Source organism: Podarcis bocagei (assembly GCF_964188305.1).
Source record: "Podarcis bocagei genome assembly, chromosome: 3".
In the NCBI taxonomy this organism is placed as follows: Eukaryota; Metazoa; Chordata; class Lepidosauria; order Squamata; family Lacertidae; genus Podarcis; species Podarcis bocagei.
In genome coordinates, this window is record NC_138127.1 from 81,311,318 (window position 1) to 81,326,688 (window position 15,371).

General features: G+C 41.6%; 1 protein-coding gene across 10 annotated transcripts in view; it reads right to left on the reverse strand.

Annotated features, from left to right (window-relative positions):
• The window catches only part of LOC308582701 (uncharacterized protein), a 77,300-nt gene extending 64,602 nt beyond the window's left edge, over positions 1-12,698 (reverse strand). For 3 of the 10 annotated variants that reach the window (XR_014005785.1, XM_081186147.1, XM_081186148.1), the window contains exon 1: positions 9,879-10,870. The gene's annotated coding sequence lies outside the window, so the exon portion shown is untranslated. The other 7 variants (XM_081186143.1, XM_081186140.1, XM_081186142.1 and 4 more) reach the window with 7 other exon arrangements.
• Positions 12,699-15,371: the final 2,673 nt, after the last annotated feature.

Consider the following 15,371-nt stretch of genomic DNA (forward strand, 5'->3'; position numbering starts at 1 on the left):
TCAACAATTTAGCAGCCAGACAAATCTATAAACATTACTCCTATACAGAGGAAGCCTGTCGTAAGAATATTTATTCTTACATCAAGATCTAAAATGCAGTACATTTAAACCACATATGACTTTCATATAACAATTTTCTCTCCAATTTAGTAGCCATGGCATTTATGTTTTATTTGAAAAATAAATATTTTTTTAAAAAATATTTTGGTTCTTGAAATTGAAGTGGTAAAAATGTTTTTGGTTTTGTTTTCAAATGGCAGATATTCATTTACATTGCGGAGTGCAATTTATGAATAATATGCACACTTCCCCAACACATCCATAACTAAATGCTATTACGCCACAATTCATATGACACCATGACTGTAAGCATGCAGAAAGACATATCTATGAACAGAGACGTGTTGTTTTGGAAAAGAAAAAAATTGCAGCTCAAATAGCTATGTAAATTCTTTTCTCCGTTGCAACAGACACGGAATTTTGTATCGTGCTGTTTAAAAATAAACTTGTAATTCCATGTGCCAAAAGGACAGAACGGGAAGCTGGAGAAGGTATTTTTAAAACCCTCTTCCAATTAACAGAAAGGGATCCCCAGAGCCAAGTCATATTCATTAATTTAAAATGCTTGTACAAAACAAATCTTTCTAGATAAAACCCAAGTGTACTTGGATTAAAAAGATATATGTATATACTGCAACGTTGCAGGGGGGGGGGGAGCACATGTAAACACTGATATCAGACATTAATAAAAAAATATTCTGACACTTAATGCACAGTTTCTCATTAATAATTAAATTATTAATGATAATACAATAAAGCCATTTTGCCCTTATAAGACACATTCCTGCTGACGACCGGTTCTGTTTTCAACATTCCACTAAACAGAAAAGTAAAAGGCTGGCTTTTCAAAAAGCAATACATGGTAAGATTATTCATCATTTATACTCAGCATAAAGTCTCCTTTAGAGTGAACTGTATTTTGGAACAAATTATCCAATTAAACATATGATTGGTCTTTTAAAAAAAAATATCACAGGATTTCATCACGAGTCAGAACATTACATTCAAATTTCTTTTCCGCATATACAGCTACAAAAAAAGTGAAGTGTGAGGAATTCTAATGAACCGGATAGACTAGTCTGGAGCCTTTTTTACATAATCCCTTCATGTAGAATCAGGACTTATTTGGGATTGACTGAATTGCCCGTGGATTTCAGAAATCATTGTTTGCTCTTGGTTCAAGGAAGAATAGTCTTTTTCTTGACATAAAAATGTCAAAAAGTTATATAACTATATTTTATGATACCATTATAATTTCTGTCCATTCTTTCAAAATATAGCATTAAGCTACTCCATTATCTTATCACTTTCTTAATCTTTCCCCTTTTACAAAAAGAATTGACAAAATTATCATTGATCTTCCACCAGATGTTGTACTGGGTGCCCTTTTTTTTGCAAAATACCTTTGTTAATCTGACCTCTCTTAATGATTACGCACATATTCCTTAGTAACTGAATAAAACTTTTCTTTCACAAGATAGCAAGTGCTTAATCCTCATTATTGGGAATATGCTAAAACCTTGAATACTTGTCAAAGATTCATTTTATAATCCTGAGGTTGGTTTGCTTTTAGTGATTTACACAAGGGCTGCGATTACAATAATTGATTTATCCTGTACTTAAAATCTACTGGTGACATTAAAATGACATTAACCAATTTTTGCTGCTGGAGTTTGGATTTACTTTAAGGAGAGGTAAGATTTGTCATTACATATGTCTTAATAGAACACTTGTGACTTAAAACAGCTAGTTCAAATATAGCAGAACAGCAGAAAAGCTAAGTCTATTGAATTGAAGCAGCTTATTAAAACAACATCAGTTAAGGATGGAGAGCAAATTTGCTTTATTAACCTTTTTTTGCATGCTATCTGTTGACATAAAAACTTTGCTTTAAAGTGCAGGTGCTATACTCTCTAGATCTATTCCTCAAAAAGTATGAAAAGAGGAGATTTTCATAATAAAAAAAAGCATGTTTCTTCTGGAGAGCTAAAGAATTTCAGCATGCAAACATTCACATATATGTTCACAATTATCTCCTAAATGGAATATATAATCTGCCATAATTCTTCATTCGATATATTCTCATGCAAGAGGGGAAAGAATCATATGCCAGTTGTTGAAGCAATTCCTCACTGTGACATGTACTTCCATTTTCTTGAGTATGTTTCTTGAGTGTGTTTGACTTAAGGATTAGCTAAATGTCCCTCCCAAGGAAACTATGGTGTTTCCCCCCTCAGGTTCTGGTTTTCTGATAAGAGCTCTCACTGAATGCAGCAATTATTGCACCGAAAACTGGAATAAGGAATAATTTCTATTCAAGAAAAAAAAAACCAGGATATAAATAATAATAATAATAATAAAAGAGTTTGGAACAGCTCTTTCCATACATGTCATGTTACTTTTAATTATGCTTCATTAAAGCTCCTAGATAACTAAAAGTGATTACTGTGGTTGGTTCATTAACACTGTGATTTTAGCCACAGCTGAAAAACATGCTGTAAAAAGTTAATAAGGACCAAAAAAATAATAATCAAATATATTGCAGAAGGCACAGAAAGAACAAAGACAGTTTGAAATAATTATGAGGCCAAAAGCTGATCAGGTGAGCTGTCAAATGTTGCCAGCAACAAATCAAGTACACTGTACGCAGAAAGAAATCTTGCTTTGCATTTCCACTAACAAATTACCCAGAAGGAATATACAGGAAGCTTCTCTGTATACTTGAGAGTTTTGCAGATGCAGGGTGCCATGCAACTAATGTCAATGTGTGGAAGACTGAAAGGCATGATATTTTTGTATGAATGTTGAAGCTGGAAATAAGTTGCCTTTCCCTATTTTTTCACTGATTTGCATTGCGTTTCCATTTCCTATTAGGAAGCTGACTAATATCAGACTACATTTGTGCTCCCCAGCCCAATAAGCCTACTACGACTGGGAGAGATTCTCCACGGTGTCTGGCAGAAGCCTTTCCCATCACCTACTCTACGTCACCCTTTTTATCCGAAGAGTCCAAGGACTGATGATGGGAGCATTCACATGCAAAGCAAGGCACTCGGCCGCTCACCATGGCCCCTCACCTGTTCTCAGATGTACCTTGGTCTCTACCGGGCAAATTAAACACGGCAACAGCATGTGTTAGAACTGGGTTGCCATCACTGCTATATAAAGCAAGGCAAAGCTAGGGTGATTTAAAAGTGCAGCATGAGTGAGTGGGTGGTAGAAATTATGTGCGGGACCCTTTCCCTTTCTTCATTCCTGCCCCCACCGTTTCAAAACATGTCTCCTTTACTGTTTCTTTTGCCCATGAAACTCTTGTGCCTGGAAATAACCCTCAGTAGGACAAAACTAGTGTTTTGGGGAGAGCAAAGTGGGAAGGGTAAGGTTTATGACCTGCTTCTGACTGTCCATGCCACACTGTAAATCCAGTCATCAGAGGCACTTCAGACATCAGTTCTGGTTTCTCTCAGTTTCTCATTTTTATAATCTTAAATTCAGGTCTCCACATTTCCACAACAGTTTGCCTTTTTTTAAAGAAGTCTTCATGAAAATTCACCTTAATTTTAGTGCAAATTTCTCCTAAAATACACATTAATATAAAATGTTTGCAAAGCAACCTTTTCCCAATATAATGCCTTTTATGTGTTGTTTTCACTCATACACACATTCATAGGGACACTTTACACTAGCATATGCATTTCTGTACACATTACTTGGCTAGAGAACTGCATTGCAAAATTCAGAGAAATTTGAATTTTGAAAGATGGCTGCGCTTCGGCTTGGATATTTTATGGGAAAATGTGAATGAGGTAAGTTTGCCTTTAAATGTGAACAGAATCAAATTGCTACCCCATTCCTATCTGAACCCCTTGGCTATCTGGGGTGCACTGGGAAGTTACAGGGCACAGAACTTTTTCTGTGGAAATGCCCCAGCCTTGGAACAGGCTGCCCAGAGAAATTCACCTGGTGCCCACTCTCCTGTCTTTCTGGTAAGCTGCAAGGACCCTTCTACTTTCCCAGGCTTCCACTGATCTGTTGTTGTTGTTGTTGCTGCTGCTGCTGTAATCCATCCTAACCACAACGGTTCACACAACCCCCCCTCCCCACATTATACTTAGAAAGAAAATGGCATTGAGACGGGAGGGAGAAGCTTTGCCTCCTTCCATTGTGCTCTGTGGGCCTCTACACACATACCATTACATTCTCCATCCTTATATTTTTGCATACACTGATGCAATGGGATAGCGGAGAGTGTCATTAATTTAGCACAATTTGAAGTCTACATAAAACCTATAGGTGAGATTATTCATGGTTTTGGAGTAAGGTATTGCCATGCTGATAACATCCAGCTTTGTTTGTGTTTTCAGCAAACTCAGGTGTTGGTTATGAAGCAGCCTTTGGCAGGTACGGCAAATTGGATGCTAACTTCTCCAGCAAGGGCCAGGAAAGGCTCCTCTCTGAAATACTAAAGAGCAACTGCTAATCAGTACAGTACAGTACAGAGAATATTGAGTTAGATGGGGAAACAGGTTTTTTTTTTTTGTTTAAAATAGCAGTAGGAAACCCCTTATGGTCCATTTTGCCTGTCCCTCCAGGGGAAGGGAATTCCAAGACTGGTGAGCCACAACAGAAGAAGACCCCCTACCATACTGCCACTCAGTGGGCTAAATCCACTTGGGGCACAACAGAAAGAGACGCTGCCAATTGCAGTACCTGGAACTGTTTATATGGGAGAAGGCACTTTGACAGATAGGCAGGTCTTATCTGGGTCCAATGAGCAAGATCCTCTCTCAGTTTTCGCTGCATACCAAGTGTGTAGAAATCAATACTTTATCTTTGGTAGCCCCATTTGCACCCAACCACCTGTGCAGGTAAGCTGTGACTTAGCAAGGTATATCAGGAGCCAACAAACACCTTCAAATTCAATAGGACTAAGCATGTTTACTTAAAAGCAATCCCAACTAGGGTCAGCCCTACTGTAGGGCAGAGGGAGGCCATTACTTCAGGTAGCAGGTTCCAGCAGCCCTCTGGCTGTTGTTTCTGATCCCTTTGTTGGAGATGATGAGCTATGGCTCACCTAGTTTGCTGCCCTTAGGGGTGCTGGAGGATGCAATCCTGTTGCCAGTGTTGAATTCGGATTCAGCTACTAGTCTGGCCAGCTTCTGTTGTGGGTGCCACCTTGTCCTTTGCCTCAGGCAGCAAAATGTCTCCCACTGTGCTCAATGGAGCTTATTTCTAAGTAAGCATGCATAGGACTGCAGCTTTACTTTATTTGAAGAATGAAACTATAAGCCATATCATGAGAACAATAGCTGTTAAAGTGTGTTGTGCTTCCAGGCAGTATTATATAGAAGTTGTGAAGCTCTGTTCCCAGTTTTGAAAACTGATGAACTCTGAATGTGCTACAGTCACAAATTACTCAAGTATCCTCTAGCTATTGGGGACAATGTGTACACTTCTCAAGCACATACATCCATTGTATTTGCTGGTTCTCAATCTTGGCTGAAAATTATTATCCATTTTGTCAAAGGCGGAGTTCTATGTAAGTCAAAGGCTTGCATAATCTTACACTAAATTGATTTGCTTAAGAGATCATTTTAGCTATTTTCTATGAAGCGTATTTGGAAATAGTTGTACTGCTTTATGACAGGTGTGCAGATGCTAGCCATCCTATTGGAAAAAAAAGTTCTGTACAAACAGAAAACTGCAGGAAGCCTTGAGCAAACTAGCAAACCCAATTTCAGTTCCTTATTGAAATTCCGTTTCCCCACAACTCACTGAAACAGGTAAATATTACGGTGGATAAACTGTTAATCAAATAACTGCAGTGAATAACCATATCTCTAGTCAGGAAACCCGCAAGTATGAAGTGCACTAAAGCAATCCTTCTTTCCTTCTTTATCTTGTCTTTGTTGATGGTTACAAAGAATGATATGACATGAGCTGAAACTTATTGGTAAACTTCTAAAAATGGGTAGGACCCAGACTTCACCTTCCATGGATGGGAAAGAAGGATCCCACTGCCAGAGAGAGAGAGAGAGAGAGAGAGAATGGATACAAAGGGAGGAACAATCATCTCTTCCTCCATCTCTTCCTCCTTTGAGTGGAACTCGGGTAAAGGATGCTCCAGTTGGTGGAAAGGAAATCTAGATCCAACCCAGTTGGAGGAATTCAGCTTGGCACTATGTCCAAAGGTTACCATTTCAGCTTGCAAGATGGAATGATCCCCTCCCCCCCCCGTTCTGGGGGTTCTCCTGACCGTCTCAAGCCAATTTGGGAGCATGGGGGCACATGTGGGTGGAGATGGGGAGTGGGAAATGTCCTTGCATGAGCTTCTGCTAGTGAGATTCATTAGCTGGATCCGGTCCAATGTTTCTGTAGTGAACTGAGCTTCCATTTCTTTTCCATTTTCTTCCCCTCAGGCTTAAATTCAGGAAACTTTTGATCAACAGGCAAATTACACATGATTTAAGATTATTTTTCCTGAATACATTGGTACCTTGGTTTTCAAACTTAATACATTCCAGAAGTCTGTTCCAAAACCAGTGTTCCAAAACCAAGGCATGCTTTCCCATAGAAAGTAATGCATAATGGATTAATGCATTCCAGACTTTTGAAAATAACCCCTAAAACACCAGTTTAACATGAATTTTACCATCTAACGAGACCATTAATCCATAAAATGAAAGCAATAATCAATGTACTGTACTATAAAACAAGTAAAACAGTATTGTAGATGATAAAAATTAAAATTAACGAAATTTCTTACCTGCACTGATGATAGTCATTGTTTGGATGGGGGCTTTTATCCATTTCCGCAGTCACACAATCAATCAATCAATCAATCAATCAAATTAACTGAAAAAGCCTCAAAACCAAAAACGCAAAATAAATAGCAAAAACAAAAGCACCAAATATAAGCTCCAAATATTACCTCAGAACACTGCAATCAGAAACAGAAGGCTTGAATTATAATGGGGGTGTGTGTGTGCAAATTAGCAGTTCAACAGGAAACACAGGGGGACTCAAAATGGAGCAAGTTTGGCTTCCGGGGGGGGGGGGGAATCAAGAACCGGAACACCTACTTCTGGTTTTGCACCGTTTGGGTTCCAAGTTGTTCGTGAACTAAGCTGTTCAAAAACCGAGGTACCACTGTAAACCCTGTTTATGCAGGGAGGGAATTCCAGGGCAAGGCTATTCAAACCAACACCCTCCCCACTTCTACTGCTCCTCCTTTCATCTGACTGCTAGCTCTTCCAGGGAAATTCTGACTACCCTTCCCCCTGTCATCTCAAGTATTGTATGAGATACAGTGGTGCCCCGCAAGACTAATGCCTCGCAAGACGGAAAACCCGCTAGACGAAAGGGTTTTCTGTTTTTGAGCTGCTTCGCAAGACGGTTTTCCCTATGGGCTTGCTTAGCAAGGCGAAAACGTCTTGCAAGTGTTCCGATTTTTTTCCGCTCCCCCCTTTTTCTAAGCCGTTAAGCCGCTAATAGCCTTTTAGCCGCTAATCCGCTAATCCTTTAATAGCCGCTAAGCCTTTAATAGCCGCTAAACCGCTAATAGCGCTAATCCGCTAATAGGGTTGCTTCGTAAGACGAAAAAACCGCTAGACGAAGAGACTCGCGGAACGGATTAATTTCGTCTTGCGAGGCACCACTGTAATGAGCATGCTAGTGAGGATAGCAGTGTCTACCAGAGGCCAAAGAGAAAGGCCACAGGTATCCAAAGTGTACCGCTTTAACCTCTCCCAATTTTTGTCTTATCTGGGTCAGAAACCAAAGTGCTAACCCACAATTTCCCATTAATTCCTGCTACGAATTCCAGTAATACCGTGGATGAATAGGGCTTCTATTTTGGCGGAAATACATTTTGCTTACACAGGGCCCTTCTGTGCGCTCCTAACTCTATGATCTTTCCCTTTGATTTGATATCTGTGTATCCACAGCACGGCAGAAGAATGAACATTACTTTCTCAGTTTATCAAGGATTGCTGTAACTAAGAGTATTTTCATATTACACCAAAAAGTGCCTTTTGACTTTTTCATGGTTTTTATCCCATCTGTGATTGTTGGTATTGAGGTGGAATCTAGACACATATTTTTTAAAAGTCATGAAAATGCTTTCTTTAAAAATGTTTTGAAAAATGTATTGACTATGCCATAGCTCATCATCCCCATCTAGTGTCACTTTTGTATAATGCACGTTAAAACATTTTATTTGCAGCTGTATAGCTGAGTCCTAGGTGAGAATGTTTGGAAGAGCTATTTAATTATAAGGCAGCCAGTTTAGACTACACAACACTTTACTGTTATAAACCAAATTTAAACCTGTTGATAATAATCAGAGAAACTCGAGTTATACCGTCATAGTTTAGGGCTCATCCACGTGGGAGTTTAACATGAATTTGAAGCCATAAGTGCCTTAAATATTTGTACTTTGTCCACTTGATTCTCTCCCCATTCAGTGGGCAGCCTGCAGTTTCTCAACAGTAAACTTGGATTTTTTAAATTCTGGAAAACATCCACATAGGGGGACTAAATACAATATAAAATTCCTTGTTACCCGACTGTGGATGCACTATGTGGACAGGTTCTCTGGCAACATCTCCTACCTAGCCCTTCAGACTGTATTTTAAAATGTTGGTTCTTATTTTACATTGTTTAGAGGGAGTTGTTTCATTGTGAAACACCTAGAATTCCTTTTTTAATTAGATGGTACAACTGCTACTAAATAAATAAACAAGTTGTAATTTGTTTTGTGAATTAAACTCGTAAAATTATTTGTCGATTATAAAAGGTTATCTGATCTTTCTCAGAGTCTTTGAAATTCATTGCAACTATTCATTCTTTAGAATTGATTTGACTCTGAGTTTCACTTGCAATGTGTTTCTTCAAGGAAGGACTCAAAGAAGGAAATAAAAACAGGTTAATGTATCTTTAATTACTGTGATAGAGGCCCATATTATGAAACTCCCAAGATGAGACTGCCAAGATATTGCCTCTGACCATGGCAGAAAACTGCCCCAGAGAACTTCCCAAGAATAGGGTCAATTTGCCCTCCTGCATCTTAACCTCTGGGATTGGAGGAAATGGTTGACCCAAGCCAACAAGAGTTGCCACTGAGCTGCAGAAACAGAAATCAGAAAGTTACAGGCCAACAAGGAGCATTAAAGTAGCAGAGGAACATGTATGAAAAAGAAACATGCATCAGATTTGTACCTGAATCTTGAACAAATACTTTCCCCCTGTATCCAGTAGAACTTACCCCCTGAGTGGGAGGACACTTTTGGCACATGCTGCCTATACAATGTACTGATCCCCAAGAGACCAGGTCTCTAAGAGATTCCTCAAAAGAGACCCTTCATTTGCTACCCAACTCCCTCAGAAAACATTAAATTGATCCCACTCAGTCCACACAAGGACTTTGTTTTTCCATGTCATGGATCTTATGAGGAAGGGCTATAGCTCAGTTTTAAAGGTAAAGGTAAAGGGACCCCTGGTCCAGTCGTGGCCGACTCTGGGGTTGCGGCGCTCATCTCGCTATATTGGCTGGGGATTCGAACCGCCGACCTTCTGATCGGCAAGTCCTAGGCTCTGTGGTGTAACCCATAGTGCCACCCGCATACCAGCTCAGTTTTAGGCTTTTTCTAAATTCTCGTTTGGTTTTTATTCTTATCAGTCTCATTTGCAGGGATGGTTTTCTTTAATAATGCCACCAGCAGCTAGGTTATATGGAAAGGGCAGTTTCTTAGAAGCAGAAGACAAGTTTTGTGTGAAAAGGGACTCTAGTTCAATCCCTGACATCTCCCTTTACATACCCTCCAAGTATCCCAATTTTCCAGGGACAGTCTTGTTATTACAAAAAGCCATCCCAGTTTCTGATTGGATCCTGGAATGTCCCTATTTCCCCTGCCTGCACCACTGCCAAGCTCAGGGAGGAGGATGAGCCGGCGCTTGTCCTGAGTGACGACGATGGCGGCAGCTGCAACTGCAAAGGAGCATCCTTTTGCCTCTCCACTGCCACTGGCCTCCTCCCTTATCAGTGTGTGTCTTTCTTTTTGCAAATCTACCAAAGAATAAAATAAAATCAGGATTAACGGGTTTTCTCAGGACGTTGGAGGATGTGCACGTTGTGTCCTGTTGCCATAGTGGTGGTGGCACTCGCCCCTTTTCTGAGAGGAAATGCTCTCTCTGGGGCAGGCGACACAAAAAATGTGAGGTCAAGGAGGATCAGTTTAAGGGGATGGGGGCAGAGTGGGAAGTGTCCCCATATTCATCTGAGGAATGTTGGAGCATATTCAGTTAGAGATGGAAAAGACGGCTAATGCCAGTCAGCAGAGCCAGTTCTGAGGCAATGTGATAAGGCAGCTTCCTGGGATACAAAGGGCAGCTTCCAGACAAAAAACATTTTCAAGCATCTTGTTCAGTTTTCAGATCAGATTACCAACAAAGAGCGCAAAATAAATTATAAAGCTGCTGCCAAGCTGGATGATAATGAAGTCACTGCAACTGCTAAAATGTCATTATTTGAAATCACATGTTGCAGACATCTCAAGTGGATAGGGAACTGCCTTTCTCGGCCTGGTCGTTCCACTTGGGCCCTGTCACTCTAAGAACCACAGCCTGCCCAATCAAGGCCTTGTCTTATGTTTTTACCCAAACACTAAATGAGCTCCATTACGAGGGTGGGTAATGGCTCCTGGGAAGCAGCGTTTGCTCTGGGGTCAGCTGCCCAAGGGACAGAGAGAGACACAAAGCAGCCTGGTGAATAAAACTCATCCATTCCTCCCTACCTCCCACCCACCCAGCCACCCCCACTCCCCCTCTGTAACCTCTAAAAAGAAGCTGCTTTGGAGTCTCCTCTCATTTGCATGGGGAGATTTAATTTCCATCCCTTAAATATGACGAATTGCTGAGATTTCCTTCAGTTAATGCTTTTAACAGCTCCCAATAAACTTCATTAATCAGTCCAGCTCTAGGCCCAACGTGCAGCCTGGAAGCAGCTAATTTGCCTGATGAGCCTGAGACTTTAGTGAATAAACAGGTGGATAAGCTGAGGGTTTTATGGCCTTAATTACACTCTAATCAGTTCAACGCTTGGCGGGCAAAAAGGAAAGAGGGAAGAAGGAGGCAGCATGATCAGCCATCCCTTCATTATTATTATTTTTTCAACTGGTGCCTCATTTCTTCCACCATCCTCATCTTCTCCCGATTTTCTGATAGAAAAGGCAGGAAAAGGGGAGTGAAGTGAAACAGGGACATGTGTTTCTAAGGTTTTAGGATAACCGACAAGATGTCTTTAAGCCGCCCTTCTACAATTTCTTAGTAACGCAACCTCTGTTGCCTTTTCCTCTGCATTTCTTTCACATTTCCTCTTTCTTTTCTTATTCATTCCTCAGTCTGTGCAAATTTACAAGAGGTCTTTGGGCTTCCTGATTATATAGATCCATGTCATAGGACAGGGCATTATGTGGCCCTCCAGACGCTGTTGGACTACATTTCCTATCAGCTGCAGCCAGCAAGGCCAGCCGTTAGGGATGATGGGAATTGTAGTCGAACAGCAGAACAGCATATGCAGGGCTGTGGATTCCACATCACTGCCACAGGACAACAAGGCATTTATTTTAGAATAGGAGAGGATCTACATAACAGATTTCACAGCTGAGTTTGATGCCTTGAAGTTTGGAAATGCTTTTCCCTACTCATTGCCCCAGTTTTGTGTGGCCCTTCCATTCTGCAGACTGAGGTGTCCACCTCAGGCAGCCAATTTTGGGCAGTCATGAAAGGGCAGTGAATTGTTATTATTGTTGTTGTTATATTTTGAATTCCATGGTGCGGCACTTGTGGGAGTTTATGTCTCAGGTGCCAAATAACTTGGCCAGTCTTGGATATTATACACCCTAAATTGGGTAGAGAGCTACAATCTGCTATTCAATTTCAGACATCAAAATGTTTTGGCCCAGCACTAATGCAGCTAAATTTAGACACTGCTTTCTCAATTCAGCAATGTTCCCAACTCTAATACTATCTGGAAGCTTTGTACTCAAGGGTGATGTGTAACCCCAAAATCCATCGGCTAGTTTTAGTTAAACAATGGTCAGGGAAAGGAATATGGGAATTACTGTAGAGCAGTGGTTAAGAGTGTTAAACAAGGACCAGGGAGACCTGGGTTCAAATCCCCCCTCAGACATAAAGTAGCTAGAGGAAAAGGGGACAGAGTGTGAAGCAAGAGCTATGAGTGGATGGGGCCCCTCTTCCCATCCTTTGGACCCCTTGGGAAACTCAACAAACCTGTTGCACCTGGAACTGGCTGTGGCAAATGCAGGTGAATGAGACCCAGCTGTGGGCAACCTGAAGAAGTACCATCCACCTTGGGTCTGCCCATAAAAAGCAAGTGAGAGTGAGAGACCAAGGGTGGATCTACACACAGGAAAAGAAACACTATAAGTCAGAAATTAAATCATTTATAACAAAAGAAAAGAAAACCCTATGTAAAAATCACATAGAAAATTTGTTTGCTCTCTGGCGCCATCTGGTGTTGCATGTCTATAACACATTCAAAGTGTTGTTTGACTAATGTAGCTGAGTCCTAAAGATGATATCCACTCTTTCCAGGAGACTTTTGTGGGTGAGCTGAGAGTTTGTTTGTAACCTGGAGGCTGAGTGTCAGAAGGAAAATGAATTGAGATAGACAGATAGATAGACAGATTAGTTACTTTGTATTAATGTAACATGTTTATACACAAACGTGTATTTTTGTAATATTTTGTTTAAGTCGACTGTTGTTGCTTCAGTTTTTTGTATACTGCTTAGAGATACAGTGGTACCTCGGGTTACATACATTTCAGGTTACATACTCTTCAGGCTACAGACTCTGCTAACCCAGAAATAGTACCTCGGGTTAAGAACTTTGCTTCAGGATGAGAACAGAAATCATGTTCCAGCGGCTTGGCAGCAGCAGGAGGCCCCATTAGCTAAAGTGGTGCTTCAGGTTAAGAACAGTTTCAGGTTAAGAACAGACCTCCAGAACGAATTGAGTACTTAACCTGAGGTAACACTGTATTTTTAATATATTTCAGTGGTATAGAAATTAAATAATGAATCACTGGATGACCTTGGGCAAATCCCTATCTCTCAGCCTAACCTACCTCACAAGGTTGTTGTGAGGTGGAAATAGGGACGTGGGAAAATAATTTTGTAAGCTGCCTTGAACACCTTGGACCAAATGCAAGATATAACTTTAGTAAATAAACATAGGCTCAAAGACACTCTCCTACACACTGAGTTTTAACACGTTCCAGAGCTCAATCCTGCCTATTGCTTATTTACCTCATATTAAGTCCTGGACACCAAGTCTGCACACTGGGATGCCATATTCCTGAGGGTGTTTATATTCATAGCACCAAATGTATTTTTTAAAAAATAAATATTTTATTAAGGCTTTTCATAATATAGTACAATAAAAAATAAAATAAACAAAAACAAAGAAGAGAGAGAGAGAGAGAGAGAGAGAGCAACAAATGTACACCAAATGTACTTCTGACTTCCCCTTGTACTATTGCACACATGTAATTACTAGCCATCACAGGGAGACTGATGAAGGGGGATATACAAGCCTCTCAAATAAATAATAACAGAAGAACAACTAAAATGTTGTTAACGCAGGCTGGTAACAGGACACTCCCCCCACCCCCAAATGAGTATGCATTCACTGTAGCTGCCATTGACACGGGAAATGCAACTCCCCTTTTAAGAGCATGTGCTGTGAGAGCTGTTTGATTCAGGTAGGCTTGCTGAATCGGCAGAATGTCAGGGGGAACCTGGATGCATGGCAACGTGATGGAAAAAGCAGTGGAAACAGCTCAAAAACCATTTTTGGGCTAGGTTTCCCTAACAGAGCTCAACAATTTGGGTTTGCTACCCCACAAAAAAAAAACCCTCAAGAACTTGGCGGGCGACAGGAATTTCCCTTTTTGAAAAACGGCAACCCTAGTCTGAGGGCCTTGTGCTTGCTGCGCACTGTCTGCCACTTCCAGGAACCAGGAGCGACGTTTCCAAACAAGGACCATCATCCCTCAAGATAAAAGGGCTCGGCTGCTGTGCTTCCGCAATAATGCACCGCACCCTTTGCCACCCTCTTTTCCCGGTTGCCTGGCCTCCCTCCTTCCCTCCACGAGTGCCCTTCACCTTTCCCTTTGCCCCGCTTTGGCGACCTTCTCTGCCCCTGGCTTCCAGGTCCCGCTTCCCTCCCACCACATTGCCTCCCTGTCACGGCTAGGCCGCTTGACAAATCACTTCAAGGGCAGCCTAACTTCGAAGGACAAGACAAAGCTTTAGCATATGGTCCAATCCCCAGATGTTTGTCTCGCGCTCACGCTCTCCCTCCTCCCTGCTCCTCTCCCTCATAAGAAGGGGCTACTTGGGAAGCTCAGCCTTCCTTCCTTTTTCCTTTCTCCCCTCAGGTTTTTGTCGGGGGGTCGCTAACTAGCAGCTTGAGCGGCTGGTCTCTTTATAGCCCGAGAAGCGAGGGAGGAAAGAGACTGGGGAAGCAAGGAGGAGGAGAAGAAGAAGGGGAGCTTTTGTAGAATGTAATGATATTTTTTACAGCCCTGGCTGAGGGGAAGTCTCAGAGCTGTTAACGCAGGTGCCACGGGGGCACTCCTCACCGCACACTGCTAGGCCGCGGATAACACCCATGGTCGGGGCTGTAAGCCACGAGGCAAAGTTCAGTGCTAGGAAAGGCAGCCAGGCTGTGTGTGTGTGTTAAGTAGAGGAGTTATTTTACTGAGCTTAGAAAGACAAGCCTGCTGGGCGTCCTTCCTTTGCTTTCAGCTGCAGACCGAGGTCCGTTGCAAATAAATAAGCTCCGGGCAGACAAGGGAATGAATGCTTCTGCTGCAGAGAAAGGAGAAGATTGCAGGCTTCATTCTGCAGCTGCTTGGAGAGAATAGAAGGAGCAAGGGCAGAGGCCGCAGCCGGCATCCTCTGGTATATAAATATATTTACAGCGTCTTCCTTGCGTGCAGGAGAGGCACACGTACCAAGCTAGTTTCATTTTGGCTGATCAGTGTCTCTCTCTCACCCCCCCCCCCATTGCTCTTGATAAAGTTGTAAAGGGGGGAAAGGGAAATAGCACCCACACACACAACTGCATGGGACGCTCTTCCCCGACGTCTTTGTTCATTGTGATTTCAGAGAGACAAGGACGAGAAAATTGTGGAAGGGGGTGCAAAATATTGCAGAACGTCTAGCCCACATTTCCCTAAGTTTTAATCTTCAGTTGCAGCAGCGCGCACTCCTAGTATGCATTC